The sequence below is a fragment of the Monopterus albus genome, unplaced genomic scaffold, assembly GCF_001952655.1.
Source record: "Monopterus albus unplaced genomic scaffold, M_albus_1.0 scaffold1.1, whole genome shotgun sequence".
Lineage (NCBI taxonomy): Eukaryota > Metazoa > Chordata > Actinopteri > Synbranchiformes > Synbranchidae > Monopterus > Monopterus albus.
This window is the reverse complement of record NW_018127881.1, coordinates 5,804,032-5,811,101: the sequence shown is the minus strand read 5'-3', so window position 1 is coordinate 5,811,101 and position 7,070 is coordinate 5,804,032. Positions and strand designations below refer to the sequence as shown.

Sequence of the window (7,070 nt, the reverse complement as noted above, 5' to 3'; positions counted from 1 at the left end):
CTAGCCGTAAGGCTGCTACGGCTACCTGCTAGCCCTAAGGCTGCTACGGCTAGCTGCTAGCCATGCATTAGCATAAACACCAATGGTGTTCCACCTTCAGTTTGGAGCAGCGAATCTGCAAAAGTAAGTCAGCAACTGACATCACGATGTTACACATTTGATTTTGAAGGTTGCTAGAATGTAATTTTCAAACTTTTTTTCATTTATGCTAACACTAACGCTAGCTTGGCTTACAGGGATACACTATGTAGAAAATAAGATGCTAGTATCCATAGCAGCATCTGAAAGTTCCTATGAATGACACCAGTTAACATTGTGTTTGTAACCTGAAGGTCAAGATTGAGTATATTTTAGGACTAATAAGTAACACTGGTGGTGCTATTCTGCCCACGCTTTCTTAATAGAGTAGAGTAGGTACTTTATTGATCCCACAGTGGGGAAATCAAATTAATATTGGCCTATTTGTGAATTTTAACATATTGCTATATGCTACATGCTAATATTTTGAATACCCATTAGTTCTCTGTGGCTCCTGTGAACAGTAACTGCTCCTGTCACTTGCTAGCTATCAGTGAGCTCCTGTCACCACTGAACCCAGACAGTAACCACAAATAAAACTAATATTATGGTGAACAAATGTCATTTGTCACTGTGTAAATATTATTCTGGTGGTTGCGGGTGTTGGCTGTTTTAAAACAATCTGATGTTAAATCTGTAGTTGTGCTCCTAAATCCGTTTGCCCCAGTGCAACGCTGAACCGGAAACAGTGATACCCCCTCCTGTTGGAATCTGAATGATAGCTGATGTGATTGTTAAACACTAAACAACATTTCCTTAGGCAGTGCAACAGCTATGCATCCCCCTCCGAAATGAGAGGCGCACATGTGCAGCCATGCAGGAGTATAAATTCAATTTACGAAGCACAACATGTTTAATGAAATGTATCACAAAGGCAAAAACAGTTTAATAGTTTTTAGGTTAGCCTGTCTTTTTTTACTTGTATTTTGGCTTAAGAGTGATTTTTTATTTTATTAAATTTTCCATTGAATAACTTTTTCCATTAAAACGAGACACAAAATAGTGAAATTAACAAGGTATAAGAAAAACAAGTTTAGATTACAACAAAAACAGGCCTTAGAATAGGAGATATTTGAATTATCTACATGCAGAATTTACTTAAGAAAGTGCATTCTTTATGAGGCCTCAAGAAACAGATTTTGATTTCTTTTTTTCTTTTTTTGAATAGCAAATTTATGATCTCCTACTGGTCAAAATAATTTTTCTAAATTTTCTTAGCTCAGTTTGTGTAAGACAAAGAGCCAAAATAAGATGCTTGCTGTATATTGCAGATGCGGTGACTGTTGGCTATCACTAGATGGCGATCTTTGACTGACTGACCCCATTAATCATGCAGAAAAATGATAATTAGGAAAATGCTTTTTGAAGAAAGGATTACCCTGAACACTAGGTGAAATCAAAGCGGTGATATCAAAGCAGCTAATATTATGAGTTGCTCAAATGCAAGGTGACAGTGATAGAGAAAATATATTGTTTTCTCATGATTCTATTGTTGACACATTAAAAATAGCTCCATGGAGATTATGCAACACAAAGTGTGAATGCCAGAATAAAAGTGCCTCAGACTCAGTCATGCAACCTATTTATGTACTATTCACCATATAATGAACAAAAAAAACCAGCTAAATACTAACTCTTATTTTGCACTTTTTTATTCATTATTTTAACTGAGCTAATTAGTAAATCGTTTATAACAATGGTTTTCTGACAGCTGTGATAATAAACTAAATTCCATTATTTTACAAAAACACAACAACAGCATAGCAAAAATGCTCCATGGATCAGGTGTCTCCGAAGCTTTCAGCAGTCATGATGACGTGTTGAAGAACAAAAATGCAACCTTCATTAGGCACTTTATTGCTTGCTTGATTGTAAGTTATATATGTAATGTTATATGAGTGATAATGTGATTCATTATGTATTGTGTCCTGTAGTATCATATTTGCAGTCTGTTATGTAAAACCAGCCCAACCTGTTTACTTATTAATGTTAAACATTTACCATGAAATTTTTATTTACTAATGATTTATTGACACAATCGCAAAGGAGAAGAAGGAACAATCGTTAATAGTTAAACCTCAGTCATACACACTTTCTCTCTCCTGTGGAATTATGGTATATAAACATGTAATGATGCTGATACAGGTGGCAGTTAATTGTAATCAATTAATAGTCACTGTAATCAAATAAGGAGTTGTACTATGCTTTTGTAGAATAATGGAATTTAATTTAATACCTCAGCTGTCAGAAATCAGTTGACGAGCAGTCACGTTAAAGGGAGTTTTTCCTCCCCACTGTCACCAAGTGCTTGCTCAAGGGGGATTTGTTGGGTTTTCCCTATGTAATAATATTGATAACAGTAAGGTCTAGACCTTACTTTGTAGTGTCCTGAGATGACTTTTGTTGTGATTTGGCGCTATACAAATAAAATTTGATTTGATTTAAATGTAATGGTTTCACTGTTATGAACTTGCTTTGGCATCTTGTCACAGGACAGAAGTTGCTGTTTTTCTGCAGCTCCTGGCTCTAACATGTCCAGTCTAGGGTTGCACCAGTATGAGATTTTCATGGTATGATAAGTCTCAGAAAATATTTTTTAGCGACCACTTACGCTGAGTCAGTGACTGGCCTCGGTGCTGCATATAGTGCTGCACACAGGCTTTAGATTTAACAACTTTTGACAGTCTTCCCTCTTTATCAAGCTCTTCTGAAGTCGTTGCTCCTGCAAATCTCTCACCTTAGCTCGCAGACACATTTACTGTAGCACGGTTTCACTCAGATTCTTTGTTTGATTTGTTTTGTTTGTTAAGGATAAATACTGTATATGCTTTTCTTCAGTTATGTGACTCACTTAAGCAACTCAGCAGTTACATAGCATCACACTGACAGGCCTCTCTGTCTGCATCCTCTCAGATGACTGCTGCTTTTTGAACAATGCTTCAGTATTTCCATCATGTTTTAAAGTTAGTCATAAGGATCTCAGTAGAATGTCTCCCACAGCAGCCCCTGTATGGTGACACTGCTACTTCCAGTTGCATTTTTCTGCACAGAAAAATGCCTAGTTCTGCTAGATATTCATGCACAATATTGTGTTGCTTAGTCTCTGACTGTCATTGTATTCTAATACAGCCCATGTGCTCACTAGAGATATGGAATTCAGATTTATTCTCTAATTAGTAGAGATGAGTCAGGTTTAAAGGCAAGCAAGGTCAAGGGCTGAGGTTTTGCAGCACACTTATGTATGCATACCAGACAGTGCATGAAAAACAGATGGAATTATCATGCAATATCATTATTAATGGATAATGAAATGTTGAAGGAACAAGTCAAGAAACAGCTGAAGAGACTTAGGTCTAGAATGACACTGGGACATGAGGCAATACTATTTATTTGGTGTTTCCATATGTTTCAGTATTTAAATTTACAATATATCAATTTACACTTGAATGAAAAATAATGATAATCACATGAAGGTATTCAGTCTTTAACAGTTAAGTGCTTGAAATATTTATGTTTCCAACTGCAAAAATGTTTCAAAATGTCAATTCCACTCTTATTAGCAGTCATAATCAGTTGCCTTTGTGTGTAGTGACAACCTGTCTGCTCCCGGAGGACATCGTGTCCTCCCTGCTTTAGGATAACTGGCAGTGATTGCTGAGCAAGCACGTATGTCTCATATTAACTGGTCACAATTACCTGAGTGACTGCCCCAAGCTGAAATCATCCTTTAAATAAAAGTCTTGAAAGGAAGAGGGGATGAACCTAGAAATTAACATGTGACACAGCATCTTTGCTATAATTTGAACAAGTGAGTCAGCATGAGTCATAAAGGTTTTGCTATTATTGGCTTTGTTTCAAGCTTTATTCCTTGGGTTCCTGTATTTTATAACTAAGTCTGAAGGTTTTGAATTTATCATTGGCTGTAGATAAAAGTACGCCATCTCACAAGTTAATTTCTCTGTAGCCTTTTAAGTGTTGGTTTCAGTTCATTTGTGTGTGTGTGTTAGTGATCAGATGTTTTGCTATTCTTGTCTGCCCTCTATGAAAGCTGTGTGGTCTCTCCTACGTCCCCCCCACCCCAGCTTCCTCCCTGCTTGGATAATCCAAACAGATGTGGGCTTCCCTCACTGCCCCCTCATCGGGCCTGCGCCCCCTCTCACATCAACTAATCTCAGCCATGCCTGTGATAGCAAAGAGTGCCATCTGCTCTGCTCCAGCCCTTATGGAGATGGACATTCCTCCTATTTTATCCCCTCTATATAGTCTCTGTCACTGACACAGTGTGCAGCAAGGATTTAGCAGCCCATCACGCCTTAACATGTTAATATAGCAGTGCCGCAATCAGGGATGTGATGAGGTTAAACTAATCTGCAGTCATGTTTTGTTACTTTTTATGTGCAAAACACTTAAGTAAATTATAATCACCTTAAGTCAGACCGATGAAATTTACAGTACATAAAAAAAATTTAAAGAAAGCATAATCTTTTTTTAAAATGGCTGTTACTTTCTTGTGTGTGCCACCATTATTTATTATAATCAATACAAAATATAAATGATCCTTTTGAAAGGTTTAGTTTCTCTCTCCCTACATGCAAGCAATAGACAGTTTTTAATAGATTTTTAAAATACCCTTAAAGGGTTTCAATCACAATTGTATTGAGGTTGATTGTTCATTCTTGCCCTTGGAAGTGTTGGTTGACAGAACAATCTCAACTCGTATTCCAACTACTTGCTTTTGACTGTGGCACCCTACATTTATTGGTAGTTGGCTTGGTTTTCTCTTTGTCCCCTACTTTTATGTTTACATTTTTTGTAGAGTACTTTAAGACATGCATCCTGTGTGCTCCACTAAACTTAATATTGGCTCCAACCCACAGAGCAGTCACAGGAATTCTGATTGGTTAGCTATTGAGAAAGGGAGGAAGAGCCTCTCTTGTCAGTGTGTTAACTGATGAGACACTTGAGTTCATTCTAACTATTGAAAAGTGTGTGACTATTCATATATCTCAGTTCAACACCCTTTCCATATACCCTCCTGGATGAAGGTACAGCCAGTGAACTCAGCTGTTGATAGTTGAAAGTGATTTGCTTGTTTTCTCATAGTGAAGAATATATTGCCAGATGCTATTGAGACATAGTGATGAAACCTGTGAGCTCAGTACATGGTCACAGGGATTTTGAGCTTGTAAAACCGTTTTGAATATGTGTAGAAAAGCTTTGTAATTGTAAAAACATTTTAAATAGGCAATGCAGTATAGAAACGATTTGTACTTATAAAAATGTTTCAGCAAGTGTAAAAAAGTTCATATAACCTGTAAACGAATGAATTTACACAAAGACGCTGAAAATAAGTGCGTTTGTGAAAATGGGCCTTCACATGACGTCAGACAAGTTCAGTTGCTCTTCTCATGGTGGCGTCCTCACTTCTGTTGGTCAGCGTAGTCATCTAAATCGTCAATAGGCTACAGACATGAATTGATGATAGATTAACGGACCGTGGATATTTTTCCACTGTGCTGCCGGTTAGGCCTCCTCTTTAAGCGCGTACAAGCAACGTGTCTGTGACAGGGAGTGTAGTGCGCGCTATTTTGTGGAAGCGGCCTGTACAGTAATGTACATGCTACTATGGGTGGTAAAAATATAGTAGTTAGCTGGAAAAACGTCTAGATAAGCTTGCAGTGCAGTATACGGAGTATAAGAGGCCAAATATGTACCTGAAATAGGGCGGGATGAAGTCCCTGTTTCGAGTTACCGCTTGTCACCCACGTCTCTTCACCACCGCCGAGTTAGCCCAGAGGTAGCTGCTAGCCAGACAAACACCAGGCGTCTCCTAGCTTCAGTTTGGAGTCGCAGATTTGCAAAGGTAAGAAGCAGCCATCGCAGTTCAAACTTGACAAATGCTGTATTTTTTTCCTAAATTGGATGTTAACGTAACCCATTTGATTTTGAAGGTCGCAAAGTGTAATTTTCAAAACTTTCTAATGCAACACGCTAACGCTAGCTTTGCTTACAGGAATACAATGTTTAGCAAATAAGATGCTAGCGTCTTTTTATAAACAATTAAATTTAGCAACGTCTAAATAAGGTCTTTGAACGACGTAACAGTTCATGTGTTTGTAAGCTGGATGTGAAGTTTTAGGATATTTTACAATTGCTTGAGTGAACTGCCCACCGACGTAGCTTGCTTAACTTTATTTCTGGAGAGAATGTTTTTTTGCAGTTCTGAAAATGCACCATAGTGCTCCGCTGCCCACTCACCAAACTACACCAAGGGTCGCTTAAAGCCTATGGCTCTAAAGTAGTTTAACTAATGTATATTTTTGAGTTTGGGTGGGCTACTTTCTCTAGCATTAGCCGGAATTGATAATGTTGTTTTGAATTGTTAATGTTTGTGCCCGCTCATTGGGTCCCTGTGTAGCGGGGCCAGTTAGCACTGTTTTGCTGGAGCATGTCCACTTTAACAATCAGGTTAATAGTTAAATCCTGCTTCTTTCTTGTAGCTGACTACCCTGTTAGGCAAATGCGTGCGCTTACAGTGTTGAGTTCCTCTGCTGTCAGATATCCATGAACATCTTGAAAAGCCAGTTTTGTTCAAATTCAACTCGGATTCAAAATATCAGAAGGTTTTGTTGAAATAGAAGCAATAGTAGAATTTACTTATGTCAAAAACACTGAATAAGTAACTGATGTCCTATTAACCACGGAGAGAATTACATGGAGAATTTCATATCCATATCTACATTATTAGAGCTCTTGTTGAGTATCCAGAAATTGACTTTATCTGGAGGATGACTCTTGCATACAGTGAATCCTAAAACCCAGAACTGAGTTTTTGCAATAATCCAAAAGCCTATGAAAAAAAAATCCCATTGGCTTTTTGTCACCCGGGAGGAGCTCAGAGTAGAACCGCTGCTCCTCCACATCGAGAGGAGCCAGCTGAGGTGGCTCAGGCATTCGTTTCGGATGCCTCCTGGGCGCCTTCCTAGGGAGGT

General features: G+C 38.2%; 1 long non-coding RNA gene across 3 annotated transcripts in view; it reads left to right on the top strand.

Annotated features, from left to right (window-relative positions):
- Window positions 1-5,151: 5,151 nt before the first annotated feature.
- Window positions 5,152-7,070, top strand: part of LOC109971353 (uncharacterized) — a 4,796-nt gene continuing 2,877 nt past the window's right edge. For 2 of the 3 annotated variants that reach the window (XR_002276553.1, XR_002276541.1), the window contains exon 1: window positions 5,158-5,941. This is a non-coding gene — a long non-coding RNA (uncharacterized LOC109971353). Of the gene's footprint in view, window positions 5,942-7,070 lie in introns of all 3 variants that reach the window. The other variant, XR_002276550.1, reaches the window with a different exon arrangement.